General features: G+C 43.0%; 2 pseudogenes; one reads left to right on the forward strand and one right to left on the reverse strand.

Moving 5' to 3' along the window:
• The first annotated feature begins 3,606 nt into the window (after positions 1 to 3,606).
• Positions 3,607 to 3,977, forward strand: LOC105723152 (U7 snRNA-associated Sm-like protein LSm10; annotated as a pseudogene).
• Positions 3,978 to 6,796: 2,819 nt separating this feature from the next.
• LOC105723125 (uracil-DNA glycosylase-like) lies at positions 6,797 to 7,761 on the reverse strand (annotated as a pseudogene).
• Positions 7,762 to 15,758: the final 7,997 nt, after the last annotated feature.

Genomic DNA, 15,758 nt, shown 5'->3' on the forward strand with positions numbered 1-15,758 from the left:
CCCCCGCTCCCCGTTCCCGGTGCCTTTGCTGCCTTTTGCGGCCCCTCCCCCTCAGGGCTGCACTTCCCAACAAAAGAGTCACTCATTTTTCATGCGCTATCAGCCAACGTCACCTTCCCAGGCGTTTGTCCTTGCTTCCCTGAGTGTCAGAAGAAGTTCTCCATCTTCCCACTAGGACTTTGTGAATGCATGGAGTGGGTCCCAGAATTTCTAATTCTCCCTGCTGCAACGGAGCCTCTTCCCACACTGGGCTTAAGAAAAGAGAAAAAAAGGAAAAAAGTCCGGAGGGGAGCGAGATGAGCAGACCTGGCCCCGTGGCCAGGCTGTGTCAGTGCTGGCACTGTACCCCACCAGTCCTCACGGCTTGGCTTCCTCTAGGGGCCAGGGGTGGGAGAGAAATTAGGGCCATCAAGATAAGGCAGAGCATATTCAAACTGGAAGCAAAAAAAGGGCTGTTTTTCCAATAGTAGGTAATCAGGGAACAGGAGGATGTAATTTGCAGATTAGGAAAGTGAACAAAGAACATAAAATTAACTTTATAGCAAAGAGGAGCGTGGTCTGTTTGAAGAAATAAACCTCCATAAAGCATTATTGTTGATAAAATCAGACTGTTGATTTAAACTAAATAGGAAATATGACCAAATCTGCGAGAGGAGCGGGGCTCAGTGGAAGTTGAGGTTGAAACTTCAAGCAGGCACGGAAAGCTGGGATGGGCCTGAGAGAGCTGACCACTTGGGGTGTGTGTGTGTGTGTGTGTGTGTGTGTGTGTGCACCCAAAGTGAGGATATCTGTGCCAAGGGCACAGACAGCAGGGCTGTGCCTTACCAGGATGCCTAAACTGCCTTTGTGTAGGGATTTTCTTTCTTTTAAAAGTGGCCTTCACTTCTAAGAACTGGTAAAAGGCAAGTATGCTGTTGCAGAGACGCGATGGCCCTCTTGCTTTCTCCTCCTATTTTTACTTCTCAAATACGGACACACACCGGAAACACCAGTGACTCTCCCCTCAAACACCAGCGCTGACCTGGGTTCCAAAGCAGAAGAGTCCCCGAGCGATGCCTTTGATGCCGAGGTGATTGGAGCTGGGCTTCTGCCTGCTTTCATCACAGACAGGTTGACCGGATTAGGATAATACCTCTGCAGTGGGCAGTGAGCAATCCAGCTCTATGCTGTGAGAAACGCTTTATTACCTAAAGCAAAGCCTTCTTGGCCTCACGTTGACCGGGATGTGAGACTTTTGTTGTTTTTGTTGTCTCTGACCTACTGAGGCCAGGCTCTTCCCAAGGACTGAAGTTCAGAGAAGCATCCCTGCCTAGCGGTGTGCCTCAAAGTCTTTATTTACCACTGCAGGCATTCTCTTCTCTTTTCTCCATCTTGCTCTGGGCCCCTGGAAACTGCATCCTGGGAATCCCTCACCTTCTGGCTTTCAATGGGTTCAGCCGATGAGAGGCACCAGTAAGACACTATGGGCACAAGGAGAGGGAGAGGTCCGTGTATTTATTCCCTCCCTGCCAGGCTGTGGGCTGGCAGTGGCTTTCTCTACCTAGATTCAGAGCTCCCCTTCAGCTATAGCTACAGCCCCAGCTAGAGTGCTCTCTGGGCTTAGAGCCCCGACTTTGTCCCTTCGGGCACTGCGTGATCGTGGACCCATGGATGCTGCTGCACCTCGATGCCTCACCATCCTTTATTGCTTCCTTCAATGTGCCCTCACCTTTAAATGGTTCCTTTGTTCAACTCTCCTCTAATGCCCCCATTCGAGTGTGTCTTCCTTGCAGAGTTCTGGTGTATATAAGTGACAGGAGCTCCTATGTGGAAACCAGAGGCCTGGGATGCAGCTGAAGACCTGTCACAAGTTCATCATGTGACTTTGGGCAAGTTGCTTCTCCTTTCTGGACTCAGTTTCTTTATCTGTGAAATGGGGATGGTGATTAGGTGACTTTTCAGCTGAAACGTGCGATGGTTCTGTTTTCACTCGTATAGCGAGCAGAGCTTTGGAAGAAAATAAACACGGTTGGAGTCCTGGCTCTGACACTGACTGGGTATGTGACCTTCACCCAGAATCTTGGTTGGCATTATTAGTAAAACAGAGACAATAACCCATTCCTCGAGAGTTTCAGGAGAGGATTGAATGAAATGACAGTTGTGTGAAAGCAGCTAGAGCAGTTCCCATAACACGGGCATCATCCTGTCCACATGGGAGCCTTTCTCTTCTTTCTCAGCTTTCCTGGTGGGGACATACCAGCATGAGGGACAGGAAGTTTGTTGGCTCCGCAGGTTCCCATTCGTCCCATCTCTAATACTGCTTATTTATTTTGCCGACAGCTCAGCCCTCGGACTTCCTTTCCTTTATCCTTTCCAATCTGTTTGGTCTTTGCAGACTTCTCATTAGAGTCATTCCTTCAAAAGGAGAGTGGGACTGTGGTTCACTGAGGGAGAAAACCAGAACATGGTGCTGCTTGGCTGGCCTGCTGTTCCGACCAGCACAGGGGGTCTCTTTGAGCTCAGCTCCCTGGGACCATTGACACAGTTCAGGGACCTAACCCTTTCTGCTTTAGGCAGATAGCACTTTTATAACAGAGATAGGGCCCAGATTTTTCATGGTAATTACTAGGACCCAGATTTTAGGCCAAAAAGAACTCTCACCCAGCTAGTCGTGCTCGGCCCCAAACTTGTCAGAAGTGATTATGTACGGAGTGTTTTTTTTTTTTTTTTTTTTTTTTTTGAGTATGTAGAGAGGGGGCCAGGCATCTGGGCTCATGCATGTAATCCCAACACTTTGGGCGGCCAAGGGGGGCAGATCACCTGAGGTCAGGAGTTCAAGACCAGCCTGGCTAGCATGGTGAAACCCTGTCTCTACTAAAAATACAAAATTAGCCAGGTCCGGTGGTAGGTGCCTGTAATCCCAGCTACTCTGGAGGCTGAGGGAAGAGAATCCTTTGAACCAAAGAGATGGAGGTTGCAATGAGCTGAGATCGTGCCTCTGCACTCCAGCCTGGGTGGCAGAGCAAAACTCCATTTCAAAAATTTTTTAATACTTTAAAAAATATACTTTATAGATTTTTTTGTATATTAAGTGAGACTCTTGAAATTTTTGCTTGAGGTTTCAAAATTTAAGTGTGTGACCTGCTGATAGGCCCAGCTGTAGACAAAACCATGACTGAAAGGAAGTTTATCAGTAATATTCTTCCGTTCATACCCAGTGTCTTATTTTTTTATTTCAGCATCTCAGTCTGCAGAGGCTCAATATCTGTACCTGCCCATAGTTGACTAGAGAGCCCTTGCAGTGATTTTTGGGGTCAAAGCGGGAACCCATAATTCTGTCTCCATCGAACAGAAACGTATCTGCCCTATGTCTATCAGTACCCACTGAATACTCCCTAAGCTTCTTAATATTGAAATATTTTAAGTGATCCCAAATTAAATTTTCTATATACTGAAAAAAAAAAAAAGGCTCCCGGAGCACAGAGCGGCCTGGTCACTGGCATGGTGTCTCTGTCCTGCTGCAGCCTGTGGGAGGCAATCCGGCCAGGCGCCCGCTAGCTACGGCGGCGACCCAGATGGGGAAGGTGGAAGGAGTGCTGTGTGCAAGCAGGCAGCCGGTGTGGAAGAATGGCGGTGAGCCACTCAGTGAAAGAGCAGACTGTCTCTGAGAATAGCCTGATCATCCTACTGCAGGGCCTCCAGGTCCAGGTAACCATAGTGGACCTGTGGGATGAGAGCGTGGCCCGTGAACGCATAGTCAAGTCAGTGCTTTCATGAACATGTGCCTGGCCAAAGTCACCTACAGGGACCGTTGGTGGCATGAGGACAAGCTGGATGACCTCTTTATGACAGGCCGCAATGTCCGTTAGGTCCACATCCCAAATGATGTGAACATCACCTCTACCAAGGAGCAGCAGCTGCGGATTATCCACTGCATGCGGAACTTTGGTGGCAAGGGCCAAGGCTGGTGGGAATTTCCCTCCAAAAACTATAAGTGAGGCCCTCAGCAAGCCTGGCCCCAACTCAGGTTCCTCTGGTATTCTCTGGAGCCAGCTCTCTGCCCTCACACCCTGTCCAGAACCTGAGAAGAGAGCAGGCCCAGCCCAGAAGCTGGTGTCCAACAGACACCACCTGTCAAAGCTGCCTTTCACAGGGCTCCACCTCCCAGCCTCAGTCTGGGACCCAGGATCCTATCTATCTGTGGCCTTGGGGTAGGTGACAATCCCCCTTTTTGATGATCTGAATCTCTGACTTATTGATTATGGAATCTGTCAAGTAGTTTTCAATTCTGCCAGTGAGAATAATTAAACGTGCTCAGCCTGAGCCACCTCTAAGTGTCAAAAAAAATCATCTTCTAGCCTTCTAGTCATCTTCCTATGCACAAAATGTCGTTGTAGTCTTTCTATAGTAATTTCAGAAAAAGTATCAGTCACAGCTCCAGACTTAAAAAATATAAAGTATATTTGCATACTCCAAACAAATGAAGATAAAATATTCTCTCACAATAGCAGTGCGAGCAAGAACTAAGTGCCCAATAGTGGTAACAGGCATTGTTGAAGTTTAAAGGAAACAAAGTTTGATATGGTAGATAATAAAGGCTGACTTTAGTAAGAAAGGGAGAAATTTATTAGTTTCCCTTTTTTTTTTTTTTTTTGAGACGGAATCTTGGTCTGTTGCCCAGGCTGGAGTGCAGTGGCGCGATCTCGGCTCACTGCAAACTTGGCCTCCTGGATTCCAGTGATTCTCCTGCCTCACCCTCCCAAGTAGCTGGGACTAGGTGTGAGCCACTGAGCCTGGCTCATTTTCATATTTTTTTTTTTAGTGGAGATGGGGTTCCACCATGTTTGGCCAGGCTGGTCTTGAACTGCTGACCTTGTGATTTGCCCACCTTGGCCTCCCAAAGTGCTGGATTACAGGTGTGAGCCACTGTGCCCAGCCTCTTCAATCTCCTTTAAGCCCTGAAAGAGAATCAGCCTTAAAGGATGAGTAGGGTTTATGTGCATAGAAAGGAGGAGGAAAACCTACCAGAGAAGGCATGGGGTATAGGAGAAATGACACAGGATCTAGAAATGGCAAAGGAAACAGAAATCTGAAAGTAGACCTGTTTGGCTAAAGTGGAGTGTTTGAGAAAGTAGCTAAGGTAAGATTGGAAAGGTTGGTTGATGCTGATTTATGGAAAAAAGGCTGGATTGTGAAACTGAGGAACACAAGATTTCCCTGCAGGTAATGAAGAATTCTTGGAATTTTCTAGCCAGGGAGCAGCATCTTGTAGAAGTAGGCAGAATGATCTTGACTATGGGGTGTTTGCCTTATCTGTCAACTAATTCATAGATTCATTCAACACCAGTTGCATGAACTTTCCTGTGGGCTTAATTCACTGGTCATGACTCAGCACTGATTATTATGTTCTAGTTCTTTCAGAAGTCAAAGGAGACTTAGCCCTTGTTTTGGGGAGAGCTTCTTATTCATCAAGACCAAATAGTTAATCTGAAGATGAAGAACAAGTACCTAACCATTACAGTAACTTTTTTCAAGAAAATATTTCTGTTGTAAAATTAAACCCAGATATAGAAAACCAAACAAAACAAACATTTAGCTTATTGAATTACACAGTGAATACCATTGTTAACTACCACCTGCATCAAGAAATAGAATTGCTGGCTACCTGTGTAACCCCTTTTCATATCCCAGTCCAACACAATCCCTTCTTCCCTCTGAAAGTAACCATTATCTTGACTTTTATAATAATCACTTTTTTTCTACTTTAACAGTCTTTTATTACCAAACCCTGTGCAACTGGGTAACTCTAACCCAGCTAAAAGCAAAAAATGGCATTGCTAACAAGATTGAGGATGGAGGGGCAGACCCATAAAGATTGTCTCTTAAAAAAAGGATTGGGAAAAAAATATATCTGCATAAGTATTTTTTGAAAACTAGAACTTTTCAGTGCTACAGAAAAAATATCCCAAAGTGATTTCAATTCATGAAAATCAGCATTTGGCAGCTTGTGCTGACTTAGAAACCTGAACTCAGGACAACTCTAGGAGAAAATCATCCCCACCCATTAAAAAAAAATTCCCTGTTTTCCTCTTCCTTGTTTAAATTTCACTGTGTATTTCACAAAACACCCAAAGAATAACAACAAGACCCAGCTCGCTTCTCTCGGCCCCTGTCTATCTGTTCAGGTTCACACCAAATGTCCCTTAGAAATTTTCACCTCTATTACGATCAGGAAATTGAACCCTAATTTTGGGGCTGGATTTCTAGAAGCTTACATAACATCCTCATGCTTCCTTCAGGGAGGGGTCTGAGGGCTCCTTGAAAGATCAAGGGGGCAGTGTACCTGGCAGAGACTAGAATGCCTGCTGGGCTGGGAAAAGGGGGCCTTTCTAAGCAAATGTGCCCCAATACCTTGTAAATGAAAGTCTAACCAGGCAAAACCAAGGAGCAGCAGGCACCGAACTATGGCTGTACCTAAAGGTGCATATCTCCCCACTTTAGCCATACTGGTAAGGGAGGTAAAGAGAGCCAAGTGAGTATTTGACCTCACCTGTCTTCTGAGAAACTTGCGTATTTTAGGCCAAAGCCGTGTTGCAGAGAAAGTCATTTGGTCAAGGGCTAGCCTTTGCTGTGTCTGGCTGGATAAAGCTGCTATTCTGGGCAGCCTGTTTCATGGCTGCTTTACAGAAGCTTTTGACCCCTATGCCGAATACTTAAGATTAATGGGGAAATTTTCAATTCGATTTCATACCTGACAAATACTTTAACAGCAGCTTCTCAGTAATGGTTAATGGAGAGACTACCTCCCAGCTGAAGATCACAGCTCCTTCCAGTCAATAGGCTTCTTGCCTGACTTCTGTAGCAGCTCACTGGTCTTAGAAAAGTGTCTACATCCAAAGAACCCTCTGTACACTGACAACAGGGAGAAATGAGCCGTTTGCAGTGCATGGTGCCAATTCCTATTCATGGCACTGCCCTGTTCTGAGCATAAGAACCCCAGAGCTAGAAGACACAGCCATTGGCCTTCTGGTTTAGTCAGGACACAGCTGTATTAGCAAATTGCTCCCAGCCTCTCTTCTTATGAAAATTGGCTTGATGAGCTGAAACAGTGAGGACAGCTTTGAGTAGAATATCTTGTTTGGCCCACCCAGATAAATCTTCATGGTTAGAATGAACAAAACCATCTATGTCTATAAACAGCTCTTTATAAATGTTTTCCAAACTGGGCAGAGGTCGAACAGGTCTTTGAACACTAAAGCAGAGCCCATGAGCTTGATGGGGTCCATGATATGGATCCTGTCTTGGAATGACATCCTTCACATCTCTTATGTTACATATCTGGGTCCAGGTGAAGATTTGGTGTGGGAGAGGATAAAGAGTATAATGCTTGCTTTCTACTGCAACAAATGACATGAGCTTTATAAAATACGGTTTCCCAAATTCTCCGCTGAGGTGCTTCTTCCAAATCTCACCAAAGCCCACGGCCATGTTGCAGGTGTGAGTCTGAGCAGGGCTGTGGCCATGTTTCTCTGGACGCGAAACAACTGCTCTGCTCAGTGCTCAGTGGTAAGGAGGGCAATGTTCCAGGCCCGCCTTGCCTAGCCTGGTTTTTCTTGGCAGGGCTGGCTACCACATGCCCACTGTCCACAGCTATGGCAGCCACACTGGTCCCCAGGTCAGTGGGCTCGGGACTGTGGGCATGTTGCTTTCTGGCAGGCTAGGGGAGAAGAAAAAGTAGAAAGTCTTCTGGCCAATCACACTGGAGCCCAGGAGGGGACCCATGAGGCTCACCCTCGCCGTGGCAGTCAGCAGTTGGCCTACTTTCTTGCATTTATGTATGATTGGATTATTCAAGTATGCATCCCTAAACTGTATAGTTTAGTCTTGCCCATATATATATGTACATATATATATATATATATATATATATATATATATATATATATTTTAACTTGATGTGATTTCCAGGTCTCTTTTACTCTATGGTTTTCTACTCCACCTCTTTCTCTTTCTTATAATTTAAATTTGTTGACAAACCTGGGATATTTGACTTGTCAAGTTTCCTGCAGTCTAGATTTTTGACTGCTCATTCATGGTGCAGTTCAACATGCTTCGGTATTTCCTGCAAATTGAGACCTGGGTCAAGAGGTCTGATCTGACACAGGTTGGATACCTTAACAAGAGTATAAGTGGTTTTGGGTCTTGTGTCTTCATCAGAAGGTATATAATGTCTGGTTTTTACTCTTTTCCGTTATTAGTTGAGGTAGATGCTCAATGTCTACATTCATTCATTCATTGGGAGTAGAAAGATGTAAAAATAGCAAAATTAAATCCTGTATTTTGTTTTAATTTATTATCTGAGATATTGTTATAAAAAGACTCTTCCTTTCATCTACTATTTTGTTACCCAGTACTACAATTCATATAGAATAAGTAGAATAAATATTTATTTCCTTTTACTTGCCTAGTTTTAAAATAACAAACTGGATCATCATTTCTCCAGAAGACGACCAATTTAAATATGTGTATATATATGTTTGTGTATATATATATATATATATATATGCATGTTATTATGAACTATTGGGTTTATATATATTTGATGGGTTGCAATCTATTGCAAAGCTCAAGTCTTTGACCAATGGTAACCTCTTCAAGGTACTTTATGACTTCATTTGACATGACCCTCATAGTTTTTGACAGTGTCCTCCTAGCTTCATGTCAACATCTTCTAAGCTCATTGTGGACACACCCTGCCTCAGACTTGAAATCAGCCATTTGTCCAAGAAATCCTGGTTTAGCTCAATGGGAAATGTCATTTGAAGACCAAATTCAATGTAGAGAAACTCACTGTTGGATTGGCCTTTGTTTCTGGGTCCCTTTAATCAAAAGAGCTGGAATTGCACAAATACTTTATGAGGTTGTACTGATACTTCCAATTCAGATTTGAACCTGCATGGTGTTTACTCAACATCATCTATATTACCTTAGTAGCTCCTTTGTCTCACCTTAAAATCTTTGAAGGCACAGTTTTTAAAAACAATAGGGGATGATAGAATATCCCATAATTAGTGTTTGCTTTTTTTCTACTTTACATGTACAATATTCTCAGAATAATAGTACTAGTACTATAACAGGCATTTTTATTACTGAAAGCAGATAAAACTTTTCTTCCATATGCTAATCATTTCCCCATTTTTATAAGTGTACTATATTTTCATTTTGAATAGTACAGGTATTACATACTAGAGCCTCTCTTTTAACTCCTAATTTTTTATCTATAGGTAACTATATAGCTAATATTTACCAGCAATTCCCAGCTAAGACTTGTTCTTTAGTAGATTTCTTAGAAGGAGTTCATGGGAACAGTATTCTCAGAATCTTTGCGGGTTATTAGCTGTTTCTGATTTTCTGGATATAAAATCCTTAGTTCACATTTTCTCTCTTTGAATGTCTTAAATATACTACTCTAATGTCTTCTGGCATAATGAATTGCTGTCAAAAAAGTTGAGGATAATTTATTTTTCCTTATCAGATATATGCTCTGTTTGCCTGGATATCCAAAGAACTTTTTCTTTTTCATTTAAATACGATAATTTTTCTAGACTATGTCTTGGTTTTGGTCATTCTGGGTCAATGTTCCCAGGTACATGGTATATTCTTTACAGTTCAAATCACTTTTTTTTTTTTGGTATCAGAGAAACTTTTTGAACTATTATTTTCAATACTGTCTTTCAATGCTTTGTTTCCCTGAGGGTCCTCTCTTCTCTTGTTTTCTTCTTCAGGGTCTCTTACTAGTGGTATATTGGATCCTCTTTGCCTGTCTTCCAGTTAACTCTTTAATGTAAGTTCCAATTGTTTCACTTTTTTGATAATTCATCAGAGATCTGGGCAAATGTATGCCCATTTTAAAACTGATTTATAATTTTGAGTAATGATTGACAGTGGTTTTTAAATGTTATTTTCATTTTATTAGGGGCCACTAGAGAAGCAGAACTGAAATCCCCAATGAACAGTATGCATTTACAGTACAACAGCAGGACACTAGAATAGACAGTTTGGTGCCCCTGAGATCATACAGTCTAAAAATCTATGGGATTAGAAATCTTTTCTTTGCATTTTCTAATTAGTAAAACTTATTAGGAACAGAAAATCTAACTCTCATCAAGCATCTCAATTGAGGGAGATTTTATTTATTGGTTTTACCATAATACCTAAAGTAGTGAGGATGAGGATGGCTTTCTAGGCAGGGGAAATGATATGAGAAAATGTCTGGAAGGCAGTCAGAAGAAAACATGCTTTGTGGCTTAATGGAATACTTTTTAAGGGAGAGAAGATAAAATAATTATCTCCAAACATCCTATGTTCTTTGTGGTTCAAAGTAAAACTATCTGTAATAATAGTGTAAGTTGCTGATCTCAGTGGCCTGTACTCTTATTTCTGAAGTATATTAGTTTTCTGTTGCTGCTATAATGAATTACCACAAATTTAGTGGCTTAAAACAATACAGATTTCTTTTCTTACAGGTCAGAAGTCCGAAATGGGTTTTCCTGGGCTAGCTGGAATCAAAGTGTTGGCAGAGTTCCCTCTGAGATTCTGGGAATAGGACTTGTTTTCTTGCCCTTTTCAGCTTCCAGTGGCCATCTGTATGTCTTTGCTTAGGCCTCTTCTTCCATCTTCAAATTGTATCACTCCAATCTCTGCCTACATCACCGCCTCACCTCCTTTCTGTAGTCAAAACTCCACCTGTATTTCCCTTATAAGAATACTTAATTATGTGTAAAGTCTATCTAGATAATCCAGGATAATCTCTCATCTCGACATCTCAATTTTTTTAAATTTATTTTTTTTTTAGATTCAAGAGTTCATGTGCAGGTTTGTTACATGGGCATATTGTGTGATGCTGAGGTTTGGGTTTCTAATGATCCTGTCACTCAAGTAGTAAACGTAGTACCTGATGGGTAGTAGTTTTTTGAACCTTTCTCCAGCTCCTTCCCTCCCTTCTTCTGGAGCCCTAACTGTCTACTGTTGCCATCTTTGTGTCCCTATGTGCCCAGTGTTTAGCTGTCACATGTTAGTAAGAACATGCTGTATTCGATTTTCTGTTTCTGCGTTCTCTCAGCATAATGGCCTCTAGTGGCATCCATGCTGCTGCAAAAGATGTGATTGCATCTTTTTTCATGGCTGCATAGTATTCCATGGTGTATGTGTACCACGTTTTCTTTATCCAATCCACCATTGATAGGCAGCTGGGTTTATTCCATGTCTCTGCTATTGTGAATAGTGCTGCGGTAAACATATACCATCTAAAAATCTTTAGTCACACCGGCAAAATCCTTTTTGCCATATAAAGCAAGATTCACAGGTTCTGGGGATTAGGACCTAAATATCTTTAGGGATCACTATTTAGGCCTACCACATACAAAAACCCTTTTTTTTTTTTTTTTTTTTTTAATCAAAGAATCCCTTGTGATGGAAGGGAGTAAATTCGTTTTCAGGATGGTAATGGGGTTGAGGTCAAAATAGTCCCTGGAAACTTATAATTTCTTCAAAGACTAATGTTTCATCTTAAAAATCGATTTGAATTTTCTGGTTTACGTTTCTGCTAGCTTCCTAATAAGAAGGATCACTTTTAGTGCCCCACTTTTAGTCACCAAAAGGAAAATTGGTCTGGGAAGATGTATTGTGATTTTTATTTTTCATGGCTATGATGATGCTGAACACACCTTGGAAGTAACTGTGTCTAATTTGGATGGCATGGCATCACATCATAGGAAAGAGTGCAAATTAAAAGGGGTCATTCGCCCTAACTCTGGCTGACTCAGGCCTAGCTCAATAACTTGGGGGTGAGGGAGAGCCCCAGTGGATCTTTTTCCCATTCGGATTGCTTCTTGCTTAGAATTCCCCATTCATGACCGAGTCCCATGAGTGAGGCAATAGGTCTTATTGGGGTGGGAGGTAAAGGCAACCAGTAAGACTTGCTGTTTAATTAGACAATGAGTCCCTAGAGATTTTGAATACCATTTCCTCCACAGTATTGAGTCAAGAGCTAATCCTCAGAACACTCATCTACGGACAGAGTCTCAGAATGGACCTTTCTGGCTTTCCGACTCAGGATTTGTAGATGAGCTCTCTTTCCCATTAGAGGGCTTGCTGGGCACAGAAGCATCCTGGGCTTGGTTTCTACTGCAGAAGGAGTGAGGGGCCCTTATTTCTGCCCTGCGGCTCTTTGCATGATAGGTCATGCGTTGTTACTATGCCAGCTTTCTCTGAATCTCCCCTCCTCTCCCTCCCTCCAGCCCCTTCTGCTCTGTAACTGCTCAGGGTCCCAGGACAGTTGAAATCTGACCGGCCACAGTGTTATATTTAACTTCTCCATGCATTACAGCTGAGGACTTGGCCCATACACACAGGTGCATCCACAGCCGCTGTTTCTTCCTCTCTGCGGATGCAGGCAGAAAACCAATGCCCCTGCGTGGAGGGGGAGGGGTTGTGGGAAAGGAGAGGCCGAGTAGTACCTCAACCCCATGGTCTGCCCAGCCCTGCTCACTGCAGCGTGTAGTGCAGCAATATGGCAATTCATAAAATGTGACATTCATGTGTGAGGCACACTGCTGTGAGCCTGTTTTATTCCATGATAAAGATTACATCTGTCAGACCGTATCTGCTCATCATGAGGCCAGGAGGAGAATTATATCGCCTAGATTTGCTTTCTCCTTCCTCTTACTAGAGGCATCTTCCTCCTCCCTCCTATCAGAGCCAGCTGAGGGATCCCCTCCCCTGGGAGAAATCCTTGGTGGACCTCCATGTGTCAGCAAAAGGATGAATCGACTTCAAATTATTTCTCTCTTTAAGGGTCTTGTTCTAGAATGACAGAGAATTTCTGTGACATATTAAAAAAGACACATTTGACCTATGTACGTATACATAAATTATGACACAGGCATGTAATATACCTATATATTAAAAAAAAATTTTTTAAACTGACTTTGGGTTTGAAAGTTTTCAGCAGGCATTTTTGTTTCAGTTAATCACGTTTCTATTGCAGCCTGGGGACTTTTTAAAACATTCGTAGAAACCCCTATCTTGTTCCCAAAGGCTTAAGTATTATTTGATAATTAGCCTTCACAATTATGTTACACGTTTTGGAGAGAAGTGTGGGCTGCGGAGGGTGGGAGGAGGAAAGTTGTGTGTGTTAGTTAATGTGGGAGGAATGAGGGGTATTATCTGGGGATTGGAGGAATGCTTATGAGAGAAAGAAGTTCACTCTGTCAAAATCGTGTTGGTTGCCAGTTCTCTGTAAAACCCTCAGTTAGGATACAGGGAAGGGGGTTGGGGGATGTTGGAAACTTTTCTCTCCTTTTCTAATTAAAATGATGCCAGAAGACGGGATCCAAGTAGAGGCCAGCTATATGCCATTTAAAAAGAAATATGCTTTATTATACACTTTCCCTCCATTTCCTGGAACTCACTATGGGATCAAGAGAAAGGAAGAATCCTTGTTAAAATTTTGGTAATAGTATTTTGGTCTTTACTCAACTGTGACCTTGATAGCACAATGAAGTGATCCTTGCTACGATGACAGTTTTCCTTTTCTTCTCTCTGCCTGTGTTCATATACCGCCTGCTTCTCAATGTCCACACACACTCACATCAGCAAACTGCAGCATCTCGTGTTCTCGGTTCATGCTCTCTCACTTGCTGGAGGAAACGGTCATATTTTCACCCTCAAAGAGGTATATTTGCTCTGTATTTTTGTTTTGTGAAAATTGCTTCCTTTTCTTCTTTAAGGAGAAATTTTTGTTTTTGTTTATTAAATCAGATTCCAATAAAGTTGAGTATATGACTTAGAGAAAGAGAATAAGAGAGGGGTGTGTGTGTGTGTTGTGTTGTGTTTGGAGTGTGTGTGTGTGTGTGTGTGTGTGTGTGTCTGTGTGTCTGCAGAAGATATCTGAAGGTTCCTATCCCAAAAAATGATCCTCAGTCAAAATGTTAAAGTAGATGATGGTGTGTGCCTGGGGCCATTTCTTCTTTACCACTTTCAAATCCAAGATGTTAGAGGATCCCAGTACTTCTCCAAGATACAGTGATATTTCAGGCAGTGCCAGACAGTGGGAAAGGCTTTTTGTTTTGGTTTGTTTGCCTGCTATTTATTACTATTATTATTAGCTTTCGATGGGGAGGGGATGGGAATTTCTGAAGTTTTGGGGACTTCTAGAATCCAGTCACATAGAGAGCTGCCTGAGGTTAGTTGTGCTAAAGGGTTTAATGTGGGTTTTTTTTGGTTGTTTCCTTGTTTTGGCCAGGACTAGGAAACCAGCTCTAGAGCAGGATAATTTGGTCTGGATGTCTGTCCCCTCCAAATATCATGTTGAAATGTAATTCCCAGTAGTTGGAGGCAGAGCCTAGTGGGAGATATTGGACCATGGCCGGTAGATCCCTAACGAATGGCTTGGCATCATCCCCTTGGCGATGAGTGAGTTCTTGCTGAGTTCATGCAAGAGCTGAGCTGATTGTTTAAAAATGTGGCACCTCCCCCAGCTTCTTGTTCCTGTTCCAGACATGTGACATATCTGCCCCCCACTTTGCCTTCTGCCATGATTGGAAGCTTCCTGAGGCCTCACCAGAAGCAGATGTTGGTGCCATGCTTCCTGCACAGCATGCAGAACTTTGAGCCAACAGCCTTGGGTATTCCTTTACAGTGATGAAAAAATGAACTAACACACAGGAGTTACAGTTTAAAGGCCTATAGGGGCCATGACTGTGATGGAGATGAGTGAGCCCCTCTGGGTATGAGGTAGCTGGGATTGAAGAGGACTGTGCATACGGGAGACAGAGCTACCCCACTCCAGCCCACTGCTGCTGGCCAGGGATGCAAGCCCAGTGTCGGCAGATGTTTGATTTTTTTTTCTGTATTCTGATGTTAAGTTTCTTGACTTTAAAATGTTGATCATACATTCAAATTAAGAGGAAAAAACCCCACTCACATGCTGCACAACCTTGGAGAGGTCTGTTTACTCCTTTATGAAACAAAAGCATTAGGGTAGATGAGCTCAAAAATTACTACTTGCCCAGACCCTTTAGGATTGTGTGATTCCTGAGTTCAGACCTCCAAAATCCCTTCATTTTCAGTTTTTTCACACAGATGTGGGCAGATGTTCAAAAGGAGAAAAGAGGAAACAAAACAGATGGAGAGAAGGATCAGGAAGGTATAGGCGGTGGGAGATGGTGCCTGCTCATGAGCTGCTCTGCTTTTTGGAGAAGTTTCTTTCTGTGAGTTCTTTATGAAAGCCATCTTTCCCTCCCCTGAACCACACTAGTCCTTTTCCCATCCTCTTTTCATCAGATCTGCTTATTTAAGATATTTATTAATTGCCTACCGGGGGCAGGCATACTCTTATGACTTCTGTCACTCTTCCACTTACAGTTATTTGAGTAAAAGGATGGTGAGAACTTTATTTTCCAAGTTTCTCAGATACCAGGGAAGGAGGTTGGTCTGTTGGATGTGCACACTGTGAGAGAAGCAGGGTGGGAAGAGGCGGAGCAGGTGGGGCTTACACTTCACAGAAAAGTGTTCGTAGTGAAGTGGGTCACCTTTTGGAGAGCCTGCACTTTGGGAACCAGCAGAGAATGAGGTGGAGAGCAATCGAGACAACCAATGACTATGTGGCATGAGATGCAATTGCCCTCCGCTGTCCTTAGTTCTTCAACAGAGTTACCAAAGTTGCGAAGTGCTGGCGCTGGATCACAGGCAACAGGCACAGGTGCAGCAGCAGAGAG

Source organism: Aotus nancymaae, unplaced genomic scaffold (assembly GCF_030222135.1).
Source record: "Aotus nancymaae isolate 86718 unplaced genomic scaffold, 86718_ANA_hifiasm-v0.15.2.pri h1tg000015l_0, whole genome shotgun sequence".
Classification (NCBI taxonomy): domain Eukaryota; kingdom Metazoa; phylum Chordata; class Mammalia; order Primates; family Aotidae; genus Aotus; species Aotus nancymaae.